Source organism: Micromys minutus (genome assembly GCF_963924665.1).
Source record: "Micromys minutus genome assembly, chromosome: 3".
NCBI lineage: Eukaryota > Metazoa > Chordata > Mammalia > Rodentia > Muridae > Micromys > Micromys minutus.
In genome coordinates, this window is record NC_137972.1 from 87,133,798 (window position 1) to 87,153,523 (window position 19,726).

The 19,726-nt window shown below is 40.3% G+C and overlaps 1 protein-coding gene and 1 long non-coding RNA gene across 7 annotated transcripts in view; one reads left to right on the forward strand and one right to left on the reverse strand.

Annotated features, from left to right (window-relative positions):
• Nucleotides 1-19,726, reverse strand: part of SLC8A1 (solute carrier family 8 member A1) — a gene marked incomplete at its 3' end in the record, with an annotated part of 271,539 nt that overhangs the window by 96,337 nt on the left and 155,476 nt on the right. The gene's annotated exons all lie outside the window — the stretch shown is intronic.
• LOC308419147 overlaps nucleotides 1-19,726 on the forward strand; it is a 55,087-nt gene that overhangs the window by 6,233 nt on the left and 29,128 nt on the right. For all 3 annotated transcript variants that reach the window (XR_013974979.1, XR_013974980.1, XR_013974981.1), the window contains exon 3: nucleotides 898-1,084. This is a non-coding gene — a long non-coding RNA (uncharacterized lncRNA). The remainder of the gene's footprint in view (nucleotides 1-897; nucleotides 1,085-19,726) is intronic.

Consider the following 19,726-nt stretch of genomic DNA (forward strand, 5'->3'; position numbering starts at 1 on the left):
CCAAACCAAACCAAAGAATAAAAACAAGAAGACATTTAAAAACACTGTTAAAGAAAGTCTCCTTAATTTTGTTCAGTGCTGACTGAATTTGTCCAGCCATTAGTCTTCTCTCTTCTATATTATACACACAGCTGTGAAACTTCATTTCTTCAGCCAACCCAGAGCACTGACTGCTGGATACACACTTCCCCTGCAAATGCTTCCAGCTCTTCCCAGCTCCACAGCCCAGTAGCAATGTCCTTCATCAGTGTGCCCATTTGTGCACAGGTTTGTTATGAAGCTTTATCTAGAAATGCCCCCTAGAAGCAGCCCTGCAACGTGTCCCACAACGTTATCTCCCCGCCCTTTCTATATTCTGTTTGGTTCTTTATAAAGAGTTACTATTCAGGTGTAAGAGAAAAGGTACCAGGAATGAATTGCTTATACATTATACATTCAAGCTACAATTTACAGATAAAACAGTCTAGTTGTTGATAGTACCACACCAACACCTAGAGCTACACTCATGTCTTCTTGGATGAGGTCACATATCATTGCTTTGAAAACCCCAGATGTCCAAAAAATGAGTTACTGTTAACTTTTCTGTAGTAATCACTGATTCTGGGTCTCCAATTTACATCTAGAATCTAACTTTGGACACTATTGGATCCCAGGTTTGAAGGAAGCCATCTGTCTTTGAAACCTTCAGCCAACGAGCTTAGCTAGTCCACAGCATTATGGGTTTCTCTAAACTCTCTTCACCCTGCTTTTACTTGGTACCCCATCTATTCCTATACTTCAATATACACATATTTGGCTGCAAACAAACTCTGAACACATTTTGCCTACCCTGTTATCACTTTCTACTTTTATATCCCAATGGTTTTCACAATCCCTTAATCTAATTCATCCTAATAGCTACATCCCGAATCTCATCTCCGGTCCAGTGAGAAGCACTTTAACTCTGCACTGTGAAACAGTGAGCCTGTGCCATCCTCTGGTTCCCAGCCGTAGTTCAAGAAATTTGACAACTGTGATTATCGTCATCGACTTTTGGTTGATCACTGCAAAGGATGCCTGCTCCAGCAGAACCCAGTTAAAAGAGGTACAAAGAAAACATACTACACTATTTTAATAAAATGAATAAATGTTACTTAAGATTAGCAATCATATATAGATGCACAAAATATAGTGTGAAATCTTGCCTTCTTTATCAAACCCTGCTGTGAACCATATTTATGCAGTAGACACACTTTCAAAAGCAGATTTAAATGGTTGCTTTGCTCACTCCACACTACAACCTCTCCTTTCTCAGTTTTGGAAAGTTTGAATCATATGGGAGGGGAGTTTTTCATCTCTGCCACTGGTTATGTCGAAAGAAGTGGTGGGAAGCATTAGAACATTGAAAACAAACCTGTTTTGTTTGCACAAATAGCCAAGTGCCCCAGACGTTGCTGCTAAATGAAGAGAGAGGGTGGAAACCAAACTCCACCTTGAATCTCACTCAAGCCTTGGATGTTTCTTTGAACTTGATCCTGTGCTGACCAAAACCTTCACCGCTGGCTTTGTCTTATGGAGCAAGAAAGTGAATTTTTATTATTTCCAGGAGACTGGCAAATACCGTATCTATAAGAGAGGTGCTGCAGTTTGGTCTCTTTGTCTGTCTGTCTGTTTATCTATCTATCCATCTAAATATTCTTCTTTCCTTCCATTCCTCCTTCCCTCCATTCTTCTTTTCTTTCTTTTTCTTCACTGAGAAAGAAATATCAATAAGCATAGCATCAGAATGAATGTATGATCTAAGAGTTCTCATTTTGTCTTCACTACTGATATTTGAGACAAGGGTATTCATTTGTTTAAAAATTATTTTCAGTCTTCTCATGTCCTCTTGCTTAAATAGAGGTTTGAACTTATACCTTCCCTACCCTTTAGGACTCCAAGTAGGTTTACACACCTATTACAAATCTAATATAACAACAATCAAAATTAATTTTTCTGTATTCAGATCTCTTTCCAGTGATCTCTCCTGCCATTTGGACAACTACTAACTCATGTTTTTGACATATATGTATAATGCAAGACAAAACCTTCATGTCAAGATCCTGTGTGGTATGTGTGTTTCTCATTGAGAGCTAATGCTGCCAGTTCCAACAGCATTCTTCCTCACCACCATCTGTGGGTTTGGATCAACTTACTTCAGAAAAAGTGATATATTCTTTATTAGCAATCCCGTTTGAACACAAGTTTAACCCATTAAGAAATTTTGGAATCAAGTTTAGATGCTCCTGAGCTCTAATCAGGGATGCCTAAAATACAGAAATAATGAACCATGATTGGATGAGAGGAAATTGGCATAAAATTATGTTGCCATGGAGATGCTTAGGGTCTGATAGAATGATGCTTGCAAAGAATCAAGACTTGAGAAAGTGCTAGTGTTTTTCTGTCTGGGGAGACAAGGTTCAGAATCCAGTTAGGCACCTTGAGAAGACCTTAGTCATATTTAAGGAACTGTCTGCTTTTGCTTGAACTCTTCCATGTTTGGGATAAATTGTAGGATAAAAGTAGAAGGGAAAACTAAGAGACATCAAGTGGGTATGCCATTTTATTTTTGTTTTTTATGCAGATGCTTCAATTGAGATATTATTATACAAAGATAAACATGCAGATGTAGTCCACTGTACTTTTTCATATTCTAAATTGCTTCCAGGGGATTATATACATCAGTAGTGCTATGACTTTTAGATGGCTGTCTATCAACAGAAAAAGACTGAAGATTGTAGAAAAAGGAAGTCAACCCAAAGCATAGAGACAGCCGATATTCTCCAACTTAGAAGGATGTGACAGGTATTACAGATGTCTTAATAGTCTTAATGTTAAGATACAATGATTTTGCACATAATATTTAAGACACAGTAAGACCACCATATTTCCTAATTATTATTAGGAATAAACCTAATTAATATTCCATGATATTAAAATAGATTCCTATTTAAAAAAAACATTTCAAGCACTGTTTACAGGTTTTCTGTTATGACTAAGGCTCTTAAGGAGTTGTTTATCTGATGGTGGAAATTAATGTACATCTTTATATACAGATGCCATTTTCTCCTTAGGTAACACTGTGAAGCATAGATGCCTCTCAGTATGAAATTTACCTCAACAGTGATAATTGTTGTAACCTTTCAAATGCATATGCACACACCAGAACCTGCACCTGTCATTGTCATTATAAAAACAGCCCCCAAATACAAGTGAGTGACTTTCCTCTAATGGAGTCAGTATAGTTTCCCCGATGAATTCCAGTTTCCCAGATGAATTCCACTGACATCGTGGAATGGGAAAAAAGAATTGTATGTAGACTTCTAAATTATTTACTGAGGTTTGCTCCACAGCAGTTGACTAAGAGTGCACATAGAATGGTGAGCTTCATTTGAAAGGGAGATAACAGCCAAGAAATGTCAAGATAGAACATGAGACGCAGAATAAGTGTATCTGAAAATAAGGAAAGCACTCCACAGCTGGCTCTTAGTGTTTATCTTTACCATCACTAGTTTCTAATCACAAGTTTTGCTTTGTATCCAAGCATAGTTTAAGCATTAACTGTGTCCATGACACACAGTAAGATCATGGAGTTATCTGAAGACTGTCCTTCATTTCTAATTTTGAGGTTGCCTTTGGTTCCAGATAAAAAGACCCAGTATTTTCAGTGCTAAGATACAGGATACATTAAAGTTCTTCACTTTTCATATTCAGAAGTTGATGCCTAAACAAAACTGTTTTGTTCTCAGTAAATTTGCAAACAAGTACACCTGTACAGATGCTGGACAGATGGACACATGCTGAGGTCCCCGCCCATCCTCCCCACCCACAGTCTCTGTGCTGTATCTTAAAGACAGTCTTCTTAATGTTGGTTAAAGCCAGTCTACTCTTTCATGGAAGGAGGAAATTGGCTTTGAATTTAATATGCAGACCTTGATTACCTACTTTATCTTTCCAGAAGTTAAGTCTACATTGATAAATGAAATGTTGATATCTTCCTTAAAGGATGTTTCTCAATAAGTATATTATGGGTCATGTATAGAATACTATTCTTCTCCATGGACAATGAATGAATATCATTAAATATACATAGGTGTGCATGTGCCTGTGTGCTTGTGTGTTCCTGTGTGAGTTTATGTGTGCCACATGTTTGTAGATGCCTGCAGAGAGTTCAAAAGAGAGCACCAGGCTTTTAATAACTGGAGTTATAGGCAGTTGTGAGTCCTCTGTGAGTGCTGAGCTTGAGTCCTTTACAAGAGATGCCAACTCTATTAGAATTTGGTCTATTTCTACGTGTCCATAAACTAATATTCCAATGTAATAAGAGCATGGAAATTTTCCTTCACTCACAGCTATGGCTTTATTTTTTCGGTGTGGTCATGTGAATCGAGTGTCCCAGGCTCATGATGAAGCCAACTATGAATGAATAACATGCTTCTCTTTCACTCAAAAGCATGGGAACCATATTCACGGAACCTAACAAAAGCCATCTGATGGATTGGGACTTGGCATATAATTCTGAATACACAGTCAAGGAATCGCAGTCATAAAATGAGTAGAAATGGATATGCCTAGAAACAGAAGGCACTTCTTCTATAACTCTTGGTGAGGCTGAAGATGGGGCGGGCTCTGTGCCAAGCAGGGCTCTGACAAAGCAGAGGATTCCCAAGGCTCCAGGAGTCCCCTTAGATGGTGTGTCACACAGTGAAAATAGGTGAAAAGCCCTCTTGACTGTTTGGGATGGGATTGCTTTGGTGTTCTCGAAGCTTAGCTTTTGGCACTTGAACCGGCCCAGTGTAACACTACAGCTGGGACATGTCAGTGTTTGGGTTGGGTAAGAGCAGTTCTTGAATTAAATTCCAGTGTAGTTTGAGAGAAGGCAAATTCTTGCCTTATCCAGCAAATTTTGAAGAGAACATCTTTCTGTTGTTCATGTGTTCGCACATGAATGTACAGCAAAACATATTTAAATAAGTGCACAGATATATAAATTGAGCAAAAAGATATAAATCTTTATTGCAATAATAATTCATTCTGTACTTAGCAGTTGCTATATGCTGGGCACACTAGCCTCACAGGAATAAAAAGAGCAAAATGTGTTATAAATCTACATCAAACTTAGGCCTCTTTCTTTGCCTTGCTTAGTCTTGAGGCTTTTCCGTTCTCCCAGATTCTATAAAGCCCTTCTGCTGAATAGGGTGTGGCCATGGCCATTTCAAAGCTCACCTTAGAGACTATGACAGAAATGCATGCTGAATTCTATAGTACATGAAAAATCTCAAAGAAGTACAGGGTGGCTTGCTACCTTTCATGTGTTGTTGTTGTGTGTTCCTGTACAAGGTTAAGCCTTGTGTAAGAAAGCTAGGATGAGACAGTGCTTGTGCAGAGGATGTTAGGATGCCCGCCTCTTCCCATTTTCCTTTGCTTCATGGCTGTGATCACGTGAAGTGTTCCTTCTTCTGTGTCCCTTCAATCTCAGGAGACTGCTGCTGTAACTCCCACACCAAGAAAATTTCCCTCTTTATGATATTTCTGCCAGGGACTTTTGTCAAAGTGAGAGAAAGCTGGCTAAGGTTACAAACATGACTTCCTCAACAAGGAGACCACAGGAGTTTTATGTAGTAAAATTATAAGAAAACATACTTTTTTTCCCAACATGCACAGACACAGGGATGCTTGAATGCCCGAGAATACTAATACACTGAGGCTCATTTCATGTCCATTGTCTCTAGATGCCGTGACTAGGGCATAAGAAAAAGTCCTAACTCTGAATTTGTTTAAAACTACTGGAATGATTTTCAATAAAAAGAAGAAAAAGATTATGTCATAGCCTGCATTTTACATTAAGAAAGTAGGAATGCCATGGCTTCTTGGATGATTTTGCCTGACGCTTGACTGAGCGATTCCCTCAAGTGCATCCTGTTGATGTGGTAACTTGGCTTTGAGAAAGTAGACTACGGAATTTAATATTACATCAGCATCACGTATTTTTGGAAACACATCACGTTACTCCTTCCTGGTGGGTTGGCCCTGTGCTTGTGAACATAGTAATAGTGGAAAGAGGACTCTGCAGCACATGGTAGTAGTGTATCCACCCCCCACCCAACCCCTCACAAACACAAACTATTCAATGGGGGTTGGGAACCTACGGGACCTATTCTTATGTTTTCCTCTGATGGAGGATCAACAGACAACGATTATAAATCCTCACGGAAAATCCTTATAACAGGAACAAAGTTATACCCACGGGATCTGTGTAGCCTGAAGGTGGCTTACAGGCAGCATGTGACATATCTAGAGAAGTACCCAGAATCCTAGAGTTTCAAGGGATGACACTGTCCTTCCTCTAAAACAGAAAGGGACATTTGACCAATTTAATGAATATACCCGTGAAAACGCAGCTGGAGCTGTTACCTTCCAAGCATTGTGTTTTCTGATCTTTCCTGCAGAGAAACTGAGCCCTGCAGACCTCACTAAGGATAAGAAAACAGAAAAGGAGGTTTGACTAGCATAATGGGGCATGTACAAAACCAGCACCAGTTCTGGACAACAAGGGACATACATCCTCTGCTGTCATTTACTGAGCACCTTCTACTCAAGAGTCTTTTGTGCATCTCATGCCTATTATTTCTTGAAACTTCTCAGCCATGCTAAGGGAATGGCCACTGTCTCCGCCAACCTGTGAAGCTTGGGCTGGGAGTCGTCCAGTGGCTTTTCCTGTGTAATCTCACCATAGAGGAAGACATTATTCTGATTTTCCCACCTCATGGTTTTCCCTGGAAATTTCTGTGTGAGAATGTTGTTTTTGGAGCTGAGCAGGCAGTTGGTGTGTATGACATAAAGAACAAAAAGAGAAAAAAAAGTTCTAAGGCAAACGCCAATCTAATTCAGCCTGCCTATGTAATCAACAGGGTTTGCCCCAGCTCTCTTTCCAACTAGGCTTTGCCTCTATGAAGCTGCAGAGAAATATAGAGTGTCAGGTGCTCAAAGAGGCAACTACAGGAGGAAACCCTGACGACTAGAGGCTTTTTCCTCCCAAGGAGAGTGTTGGTAGCATCCTGTTTGTTGAACAAAGAGAGGGAGAGGCTGGGGAGTAAGTCTCACTCGGAGTAGTCATTGTCTAGAAAATATCTGCTGTATACTGCCAAATGATAAAGTATCTCACTGATCAAAGAGAACTTGATAGTTTACAGTCTTCAAAGGTAGCTTCTTAAACCTGGAAAGTTATAGAAATAGCCATATTCAAGACAGACAACCAATACAAGTTAGCAACCAGAGATGGGCTATGATAAGCAATGTAAATGACCACTAAATAATCCAAAAGGTGAGAAATCTGAGAAGCATCTCTGTTCCAACTAAGTCAGCCTTACACAGCAGGCAGAGAAGAGAGGGTAAGAATGCTCTGCTACACGGATGCTGGCTAACATACAGCTCTCAGCGTGACCTTAACCTTACAGCTTGCATGCTCCATGTCCCATCTCACATCCCTCTCCCATTCCCAGAATAAACCTGTAGTTACAAGTCTACACATTGAGAAATTTATGAAAGTCATTTTTATGATGAATTTATAGTATAAGGTCAAATGTCCACTTAGGAAGAATAATGCATAAGTCTACTATGCATTCTGGACAGAAGGGAATAATTCCTCTCAAGACTGGGTGGGGATGCTGAGGAAGGTGTGTGCTGAAGATGTAGCTTGAAGGCTATGAAGTAGCGTGTGCATGGACTAGATCTATTAATAATATACAGCATTTGAGCAGAGGATTTTGCCCAATGAGCTAATAGCTTTTTCTGTGACTCATGATACAACAAAAAATGATTTTAGCATTTATAAAGTATATAACATCATAATAGAAGTTTTAAGTATATTCAACAAAAGTTATTTTTACAAAGGTTTGTTAGAATTTTTCAGGACAGGTTACTTAGGTAGGTAATTTAGCAGATATATAATTTTTATTTTATTTAATTTATTTATTCTCTCTCTCTCTCTCTCTCTCTCTCTCTCTCTCTCTCTCTCTCTCTCTCTCTCTCTCTTTCTCTTTCTCTTTCTGTGTGTGTGTGTGTGTGTGTGGCTGTCTGTCTGTCGGTCTGTGGACACCTGCACATCATGTTGCATTTGTAGAGGTCAGAGAACAATTTGTGGGAATCAGAGCTTAGTCTCTGCCTCACCATGTGGGAACTATGAGTTGAACGAAAGTCTTCAGACTTGATGGCAAGTATTTTGTCTCACTGAGTCCCATCACCAACCTATCAGGCTTGACATGTGACCAGGTAAAACTTCACATGGTCTGGTTTTACTGTATGCATTTGCTTGCTTCTGACTTGCAATCATCATTGATAATCCACATCCACTTGAAACCTTAGTGGAAGTAACCAAACCACGGGGGACATAATTTGTGTTAATATTACAATTAATCATACAATGCTTTAAAGTCGTATGAGATATTGTGCTCTCTTTCTAGCTATAGCCATGTCTCAAGTAACCATCTTATTTGTCAGAAATCTCTCAAATGCTTTCTAACATTATCCCATTGTGTTCCTTGAGGTCCGCATCACAGATGAGGGAAAAACTGAGCATAGCAGAGGTCAAGGGATGTCCATGGTTTCACATTAAGTAACTGTGTGGGGTTACTCCAGGTCTGTGTCAGTTTCCTGTGTTTCTAATCATTTAAATAACTTTAAGTGCTGCTTTTGCTAGGTTAGCCTCAGCCTGAATTTTAAGTTGGGTGCACCTAAGCTCAAAGGAAAATACACGGGGCCTGGAGAGTTGGCTCTGAGGTAAAGAGCACTTGCTGCTCTTACAGAAGTTCAGAATTTAGTTTTCCGCACACACACTGAGCAGCTACTGCTACCTGTGTGATTCTGGACCCTGGGGAATTTGAGTTCTTCTTCCGGCCTCGATGGGTACCCATACACATGTTTACTCATACACATGTGTGAGTGTGTACATGTACACACATACAGATACATGTGCATGTATATAAAGAAAATATTTTAAAAGGAAATAACATATTCATAATTATGGGTAATTATGGACACATTTGATAATCATCTCTACAGATGGTACTTAAGAAATACATTCCTTAGACTAGGAAGTTAGTTGGTAATTTTCATATGTGTGTGTGTATATTTTTTTTCATATGTGTGTGTGTATTAAGAGAGACAAAGAAAGACAGACAGGTAATAAGAAAGAAAGATACAAACAGACATACAGCCAGACAAACAAACAGGTTCCTTAACAAGGGAAACTACATACCCAAGCTGGGACTCTGTCCCCTGTGAACTCGTACTTTATGGGATTACCCAGAGCTCACTCAACTTTTGGCTGTAGCTATGTGGAGCAATGACATTGGCCTTTGAGGGATTCTTCATTCACTGTAACTACTTCTGCCAACTAGTTCTCAAAAGAGTTCATTTAAGTTTCTTCCTGGGTTCTCAGCAGAGCTTCAGAACAAAGGGGTTCAGCTAGCTGAGTCTTGTCAGTCTCCAGAGGGACCAATCTGCCAAGGACTATGTTTCTTCTTCTGACCTTTTCTTGGGAAAAGCATGGATCCTCCATTTGACCCAAGGTAGATGGGAACAAAGATTGCTTTCACACTAAATATGCTCACATAGATGATCTGAATTCTTGGATAATTTTGAAAATCTTGCCTATTGTTTATAAATTTCTGTTAAGATTCCTTATGGAACATTTTTATTTCATTGTATTTGATTATGTCATTTTAAAGTATCATGGTCTAACATGACTAAGGTTATACAAACAGAATCTTATTGCCAATGTAAAACTACATATTCCCTAACAAATTTCTGAGAAGGAGAGGTATGGTTATGGGGCAGAGTGAGGGAGAATTTTCTACAACTGCCTCAGATTCTTCCACTTTTCCCCATATCTTCTGAAAAATAGTATCTGAACAATAGAAAGCAGCTATGCTGGAGAGGAGGTCAGCATATTCCTTCAGACAACTGCTATAGGAGAGCCCAGGCATTTTCCTGGGTAGTAGAGAGTTGGTACACGGAAGCAACTCCTAACCATGTTAGGAATTTAAGCCCTGGTAAACTTTGCAAACACAGAGCATTGGCTTTCTGCCACATGGAAAGGAGTGGCAAGTACCCCAGAGGGGATAGGCCATAGAGCTATTTAAGGTGAAGGCAAGGAGCTAGCTTGGGCCTGTCTAGTTCCTGACCAATCAGATTCTGAGTTAGGCCAGATCCAGATTTATATTTCTCAGCTTGTCATTTTGCTAAAATTGCTGAATCTGAGAATGCAGAAGAGCCCTAACTAAGCAAAATTTAAACACAACAAAGGCTCATGTGTGTGTGTGTGTGTGTGTGTTTGTGTGTGGTGTAGGGTTAAGTCTGATGTGGTTATCTAAACAAACTCCCCCTCATAACAGAGCACCAGATGGTGCCACAAAAAATTAGAAAAAGAGGCTGAGGGCATTTAAGTCACATGCCACATTATGTGTTTGGGCCTGCATACTGGCACATACATTTCCATCATTTTAAACACATAGCTTTGTTTTATTTTTGTTGTTGTTGTTGTTAGTATGTTAAAGCTAAGTGCTAATAGATATCTCTTACATTTTTTTTACATATGATTCTAATAAAATGCAGAAGTAATTTACAGGAGAACAGGAATTCCTGGCAGTTCTCTGGGGGTGGGAGTGGGGTGGGGGAGGAGCACCAAATGCACAGAATGACTTCCTGAAGGTCTTTACAGGTAATTAACAGAACAGTAACCAGAATGCAGATTTTCTGAATCTGCTATTATCTGAAATAGATTTGCAGGGAAAATAATCTATTTCAGCTTTGCTTAGTTCCCACTGAAATGTTAAAATAACTGCATGTTAAATGATGACCCTAAAATTATTTATCATTCTTACAAAGTGAATTAAAACTTTTATTCTAAGAAATAAATAAACATTTCTATACCTCCAATGGTACTAAGACACTTCGAAGGACCTGAGTGGCCTCAGTTGTGGATAACAAAGTTCTAACTTCAGGGAAAAAAAATCACAGTTATTTGAAATTGATTTCTATTGTTAAAGGCTGAATGCTGACTCTCATTCTTTTAGGAGGTCATAGGTCATAAGGTCAAGAATGATATACCAACCCTGATTACATGGGGCCTGGAGAGCTTCCTTGCCCTTTTGCCCTGTGAAGGTAGAGAGGTGGGATCTCACCGGACACAAGCCAGTTTAAGTCTTCATCTTGGGGTTTCATCACCTCCCTAAGAGTAAAGACTATATTATCCCTAAGTTTAAACACCAGACAATTACGGTACCTTGTTGGGGCAGAGTGAGGGCACTAACACACAGATTGGTGGGTTTTCCTGTTCTAGGTTTAGCAGTATGTATTCTCTCTTCTTTTTTGTATGGTATCTGGTCTGCCTGTAACTAGATCGGCATGCATATGCAAATTAAGATGATGCTGTCAAGCAAAGAGACTCAGTAGTTGCTATGGATGGCTGAGATCTAGTTCTTGTCGGGACATTAGCTAAAGAAATAAACAAATCAAATATGTCTATCTATTGGAGCTTCACTTCCAACACTGGGGGAAACAAAGCTTTCATTTCTGGGAACATTCAATGAGAGTCATATGACCTGCAGAGAGTCCACCTGCCACTGTACCCCTAAAGTGCATTCTGGGAAACAAACTGGATGAAGAGGAGCTTCTACAACACTCTATTGTTCTAAAGCAGCTTTGGTTCCTACCAGTTTTTTTTAAATAATTAACTAATTAAATTTTTATTTTTTAATGATGTTAAAAGCAGCTAAGTTTTTGAGAACAAAGCGAAAAATAATTAATGAGCAGGGAAAGCTTCAAGCTGAGATTCATACTCTGACACTGAAAATTGTGCCAGACCAAGAATAAAAACATTTTTTTAAAAGGACGGTGTTGTGACCCAAATTTTCTCATTAGAAATATCTGTGCCAGCTACCAAGTGAAAAACAGGGTTTTAATTTTTGATATACAAACAACTTGACTGGCATGATCTGCTACTAACAAAAAAACCTTCTGGCCAATTCTATTGAAATGGTTTCTATCTCTCTGTGGCCTGCATTTTTACATGAATAGGTTAAATGCTTGTAGTTTACAAGCGCAGAAGGTAGGATATTGTGGATTGAACTTGAGCTCAATTGAGCTGCAAAAGTACATGTATGCACCAAAGAGGGCCTGTGGTCCTTCCGTATGTCCACTGAGTCATAGAACTTAGGGACTTGAGGCTGCATTCCTTTGCCTCTGCCCATAACCTCTGCTCTCTCCCACCATTACATGAAGAGATCAGACGTGAGAAAACTCCCAGATCTCTGTGACCTACTGTTCTAGGGGAAAGAATTAAGTGCTCACTGCTACAGTGATAAGGAAATGTTTTCAGTCAGCGATCGGTTTTGAAAGAACGCCCCAAAATCCAGTGTGAACGTGCCTCTCTTTTTCGAAATTAAAAAGAAAAAGCTGCAGCAGGAATAACTCACTGTGTGAGGTGGATAAGCTTCAGACAAAGGGGAAAAAAAACCAATCCTGCTAGTCAGAGATATAAAAAAAAGTCAACTTCTACCTCACGTTGCCAAGGAGATTGTGTAAATAGAGTTAAACAGAGAGAAGTGACTGGCTGACAACAGCTCTAACGTGGAAAAGCTCTTCATTGTTGTGTGATATGCTTCTTTCCAAAGGGCTAGGAAGAGGTAGCAGGCAGAGAGGGAGAAAAACAAGAATTAAGGACCTTCCTCCACTCCCCCAAATGGAGCTCTGAGAGGTAACTGACAGTGTAGACCTCTTAGGAAACCACCTAAAAACAAGTCCAGAGTGCATTACCTCCCGTTGTCTTCAGTCAATACTAAGGGCCCTGTGCTCAGATGGCCTAAGTGAGGAAGCCTCCCAGGGGATCTTTTCATTAGACTTTATACCCCATTGCTTGATGCTTCCTGCCCTGAACAGTGCCTGGAAGACAGAGGAGGGGCAGAGAGCTGAGTCCTGGCCTGGAGGAAGTCGTGCCAAGTAAGAGGAATTTCATTCCCTTGAGCTGTTTCTAACACAACTTCATGTCCAGTGATGATTATTTTTCTCTTTCATTATTTAGTACACTCAATACATATGGCTGATTCCAGACTAACACAGTGAGGTTGCAAGTGATCCTGAGCCCTCAGGGCATTCACACTGTATGATATACAAAAATGTTTTGTTTTAAAGTTTGATGAGAAAGAGGCTGTGGTTTCATGTTACCATGAATCCACATGATTACAACTGTGTAAAACTGTTGAGGAAATCAAAACTAGTTCATGGGGATTAATAGTGCACACAGTATGAATTATTTTTCTTTTTTTAATCTTAATGTAGGTGAGTAGATTTATTTATGTGATGAGAACTTATTGTTTATTAATTTGACTCTCATTTTAGGTCTTTGGCTTACAGCTTATTTCTCTGCCAAGTTTGGAACGATGACACTTGACAGAGCTCAGATATTAAACAGTTCATTCTAAGTTTGTTCTTAGTTGCTGGTCCCTCACCCCCCAAACAGCAAGATGCCATTTTGACTCTTTCTTTTCAGATCTTTCATTGTAGAAGTGCTCACTTTAAAAGAAGACAAAGTCATATTACAACCCTGTTTATGTCTTATCTGCTTTTTTCCACCACTTGGAAGGTGAATGGAAAAATTGGTAGTTATACATTTAAAGAAAATCAGTGCTATTAATACACGAATTATCAGTAGATAAAAAATAAAAGTAAGATTGGGGTCTTAAGTCATTTCCCTACATTTTAGGTTCAAAACACAGGGTCATACTTCATAAAGAGGCAACCAAAAAACTCAGGGCTCACAGCTGGCGTGCTGAGTTAATAACGTCTCTTTCAATTGAACCACTCCCAACCTGAGTTGTCAAAACGGGCTTTTTTCCCTGTGGACTGTTATAATCCTGCATGAGACAACCCTCCCAAAGAAGATCATCAGACAACACAAAACTAAGCAGAGCTTCGATAATCTCCTGAACTCTGGAACGTACCATCTTCTCTCAGAAATGGCTTCAAATTTACAGCCTTTCATTTCAAAGTTCCTTCCAGAAGGTTGTCATTTGGGTTTCCATGTTTTACAGCGCAAAGTAATGGAATCCTGACACTGTCTAGTCAGCCTGAGAAACTGATAAACCGCCAGGTCCTTCACACTTTCTAGATCTGAACTCTGAATTCTTGTTCAGTCACAAGGTTGACAAGCTCGATCTGACGATGCTGACATCTTCCTTTGAGAGTTTGGCATGTGTAGTTGTAATGTTATGTGCACTAGCCAGGAAACAATTACGGTGAAGAACAGGTGTGTGTGTGCCCCCTTTACTCATAGGAGCAGTAAGGAGGGAGTGGAAGAATACATCCTTCTAAGCCTTCTATCTTGCCTCTTTCCAACTTTGATCTGTTTCCTTTTAAGTCCCCCGCCCCCCAATTCCTTGTCCTTTTCTTTTCTCTCCTCCTTTATTTCTCCATAAAGGACAGACCTTTTCTTAGCTTCCTCTTGTCTGTGACTGAGCTTAAAGCAAGAATTCTTTCCTTTTGGTTGTTGGTCAACATCTGCAAATGTGAGAGAGTTTCAGCACGATAAACAAGAAGGAATTTGAAATAAGTCTCTCCCCTCACCCTCCATGGTGGAAATGATGATCACCCCACCATCTGCCTGCTCTCAGGCTGAGAGTGGGCAGAGAACCAGCTGGAGGCTCAGCCCAGGGCAGGCAGGCATCCAGAGCTCAGCATCCTAGAGCCTCCTATGTCCCTCCAGTCATGTAGGCTCACAGGGGAGATGCTTTCATTTTGTGTTTTGTAAAAGGAAAAGCTCCAAGATAAAGCATGGCAGTGGGGGAGGGGATGTGGCATAGGAAAGGTATTCTGAACTCCTTAAGGCTTCACTATAGAGTAGGGGTGGGGAGGTGAGGGTGGAATGGTATCGGGGAGACCATTCCAAGCTCCATGTCAGCACTCTTTGGTGTTTCTAGGCAGTGCTGTTTTAAAGTCATGAGGCCTTGGCTCTGTAACTATCTTTTGTTTTCTCATTGGTGAAGTTGAATGAGGGTCTTCACCCTGAGGATCCAAGGGTTCTTATGTAAAACCCATGTGGAACTGAGAGAACAGAAAGGGTGAAGGTGGGGGAGCTTTCTTTGCTTTGTGGGGTAGGAACAGGATGTCTTTGCATCTCCACATTTCTGTGAAGCACGACTCAGGCCAGGCAAGAAAACACATGCTGCGGGTTCTCCGTTCATGTCTTTAGGAGTCTGAGCCGGAGCAGAGACTTCTGCTCAAGATGAAGGCAGAGAACACAACACAACCTCTGGGCCCCATCTCCCCGTCCTCATGGGCATCAGAGCCCAAATGAGGGTCACTGCGCAATATCTCTAGTGTGTGAACTAGAATATCACTGGCCAGTCCTGGGAAGTGTCCCTGAAGCTGTGTGGGAACTCAAAACAAACGAACAAGCAAACAAAATAAAATGGAGCAGAAGCCAAAGTAACCACCAGTAGTCGTGTGACATTATCTGCTTGAAAAGCCATTATTTCTATCCCTATAAGTTCTTTCAAATGTCAGAAAGCTCATGACACCTAGTTTTAACTCTCAAGTGATCATCCAATGACTCTTGTTCCTCTGTGTCCAAAATGAATGTCATGCCGCACATCGGATTGTGGAAGAAGACAGGATGGGTATGGGGTATATAGTTGTTTTTCAAAGTGACTATTTACCTTCCTAAAATGCTCGAAAACTGAGGTTTGCTGACCAAGACGCCCTTTCATGAATTTAAGAATATGTGACTACCACAGCATGTGCGTGTTGAGGAAGTTCCATGGTGAATGCAAGTGCCCTTTATGACTTCAGTGGTTTCATGATGTGGTTACCTAGCACATTTTACAGCCTGCTTGTTCTTCAGTCTATATTTGGTTTTCTTATTTTCTATCTTAAAATAGTTCTTTCCTTCTGGGCATATCATTGTTCCCTAAAGTAGGCATTATGAGTGTGTGTGTGTATGCGTGTGTGTGTGTGTGTGTGTGTGTGTGTGTGTGTGTGTGTGTGTGTGACCTTGCCTTTCATGTCACTCAGCATTTTCTCTACCTGGTCAGGCAGTCTGGTACAGGTATAGAACTCTGCAGAGTAGCCTAAGATCCTACCCTCAGACTCTGAGTTGGGTTTTCTCCAGAATGCTTTGAGGCCAAGGGCATATCCTGTATCCACAGGGGTGGGGATGCTGGGACAATTCATCCAATCTGCCACTTGAGAAAGCCTTTTGCCATCTTTGGCAGCCTCTCTCTCAAGGCAGCTTATGAGCACGGGGTGGGTGGAGAAGAATTCTTTGACAAATTTATAGCAGCAGGTGAGTCTATCAGCAAGCCTCCTCATTAAAACCTTCCCGAAATTTAGGTCTAAGACTATTAAGAAAAAGAATAAGAATAACAAAATAATTATCAATTATCTTACACACACACACACACACACACACACACACACACACACACACTTCTCAGTCAGAATATAAAAACACAGCCTGTTAAAATCTTCAGCTGGTTGCAAGATGAAAATTAGCTACAGATTCTAAAAAGGACATACTGATTTTGTCTTAAATGGGCGCTGCCCTACTCTGGCACAGCCTGAAACACCACAGCATACCCGTGAACTTCAATAAACTGTGGAGATATGCCACAGAGATGTCACTTTTCAGCGAGTTCTCAGCCTTTAACTCAGAAACAGCTGGTGAGGTTTGGTCCACTATACCACACTCACTTGCGGTCAGATACTGGTAGAAATCAGATGGGCCTGGTCAGAGGAGAGCTAAGAAATGATACTGAAACATTGCAGAATCAGCGAGAGTCAGAGAAAGGAGCCCCGCTCCCCCCTCCTTTCTCTGGATTCTTCTTATCTCGCTCACTTTGTAGGTAGCCTAGTTTGTGGTAGAAACACCATCAGGAATTCCCAGAGAGATAGCCTGTTTATCAAGAGACCCACTATTTCTAAAAACATATTACTTCATGGCAATACCCCCTCCCCCGCAGCAATCTGATTGCTGCTAGAATTAAATCGGACATTTAATTTTTGTTCTTTACAATGCAAGGTGATTATATAAACAAAACCTTTTCCAATCCATATCCATAAGGTATGTGGTTCCAGGGAGCCTGTGGACTTCCATCTGAATTGCCCACGCTTCCTTTCCTTTTCAGATAACCTGTTCAATATTCTTCACCAGGTTTTTATCGCTTTGCTTTGCTGTCTGGTAGGGTAGCAGATGAACATAGGACTCCAAGGGTAATTCAGCATTTTCCATAGTCCAGATAGACGATGGTCGACTTTAATCCAGCAGCAGGGGCCGATCAGAACGGGATAGGAAGGATCGCGCCTACTCTGACATTGCTCTCCAGCAACTGACTGGCACTGGGAATGCCGATGATAATTAGGCAAACAGATTGCCAAACAATTGTGGGAAAAGCTGTCAAACATCTTGTGTTATTATCCCATGCACAGGGCCTGCGATTTATCATCGGAAGAAAAGCAGAGTAAAAGGAAAATCTCTAAACAGTGACATTTGTTCAAATTACAACCCTCAGCATCTCTGACTGCCTGCACACTGGCATCTCCAATGACAGATTTGGCACTCAGTAATTTGTTCTCTCCTTGAGAGGCATGTTGGGAACTACTGTGTGCTTAAGTATGGGAGCTCGTTGCCCCTTGAAGTGCAAGGAGCCATATTCCTCTTCCAGATTACCAGCATCATGTTGGTTGAAAATATGATCTTTTGCACCAAATTTTACTAACTATCCTTTCTTTCCTCTGTATCCAAGACACTATTTGGGGGTTCAACACTATTTGGGGGTTCAGGACTTGATTGATATATATTTTAAGAACTCATCTTTTCAGTATAAAGTTAAATTCCTGATGACATGTCATGATGATTGTAAGCCTAAGAAATATAAATAATAATTTTCTCACTGTCTCTTTGGTGTTTTGCGCAGTTTTAATGGATACTCTTTGAAGAGTACTACAAAGAGACATTTTCAAGTGGAAAGGAGATAAAAGCCGATGGGCAGTCTCTAAGTTAGGTGTGGGATGTTAGGGATGGAAATCAGTCAATAGGCAACCTCTTTTTTTTTTTTTTTTTCTTTTCTGAATGAGAGAATTAGGACTCAGGTATTCACAGCTGAAGTTCTGGACTGGATATATTGCCACACCAGGGTGAGGAAGCCCCTCCCAGCGCTTCTTGGTGATTTCAGATTAGGGTCTTCACAGTTTCCATTAACGTGTCTGAAGTAAAGGATTCCCACAGACTCTCCTCTACACAAAGCCGCAATGAGTACCCCTTTCCACTGCACCACCAGAGCGTTCCTGCACATTCATTCTCCTCCTCACGTTTGTACTCACAGAAGAACCCTTTGTATTAGGTGTCTCTGTTGTCAGGGTTTCGACAGAGTCTCTCATGTAGCAAGTCTTTGTTTTCTTTATTTTTTTAAAGTAGGTTTTGAATTTTAAGAACAGCCAGTAGCCCTTCCGCTCAAAATCTGGGAACTAATTTGGGCTGGTATATAGAGAAATAGAACCTAATGTCCCTTTCGATATCTGTCTCCCTCTATTATTCCTTCCTTAAAGTACTAAATACATCTATGTTTTATGTTGGGTACTCAAGGATCTGTATCAGGTTTTGCATATTGGGTAGCACATAGGATGATTTCTGGCTATCTTCTTTACAAAACTGTATCTGTTTAAGGTTTCATTCTCCAAAGCATCAGCAGGAAATTTAATTAATTTATACTAAATTAATAATGCCACATATCTGAACAAGCACTGGAACCAACCTGGCCAGCTTTGTTTGTGTTTGTACGTTAACAGTGGTCCGTTTCCTTAATCCAGGACTCTGAATAGAGTCAACTTGGTTTCTCTGCTTCTTTTTATTCTTTAAAAATATCTTATGGACCCAAGAGGATTCATTGTACTTGAGATTCTTCTCAACACAATTTTTAACATATTAAGCTGATCATTGTCAGATAATATCACACACACAGAGAGACACATATACACACATACACAAACAGAAACACACACAGAGAAACACACACAAATAGAAAAACACATACACAAACAGAAACACACACACAGACACACACACACGCACACACACACACACACACACAACTAAACATCACAAATTATATAAACTCTCTCATTTCAGGATGTGAGACATGCTGTTCTCTCCTGTGCCTACCCAAGCCCAAGATGTGCCAAACCTAACTGTTCAGTTAGTTCATGAATGCTTCTTCTTCTTGTTCCCAGTCATAAATGGAAAGAGGTGGAAATATGTAAAATAGCTAAGGTTTGGATGTATTTTGATGAAGAGACAAGAACAAGGAGAGAAAGGATCCCTTCAAGTCTTACTATCTAAATATGCTGCCCACATGAAACAAGCAATGGGTGCAGGTCACAGTGGCCAGCGTTTTGGAAAATCTTGACTGTGTAAGGACCTTCTATATGAGAAACAGTAGACATGTTATCACAATAAATGGAAAGCCAGTCTGGAGATGTTGGATGTGTGGACACCAACTACCCACAAAGCAAATGTAGATTTGCTTCTCAAAAAAGCTGGGCTGTAAACATTCAGTGTACACAGAATAACAGATTGTGCCTGCAGAAGCAATGGTTTTTCAGGTCCTTTCAGGTGTTAGTTATTGGTTATTTTCCCAGCTGGGTGAAAAAGGTTTCT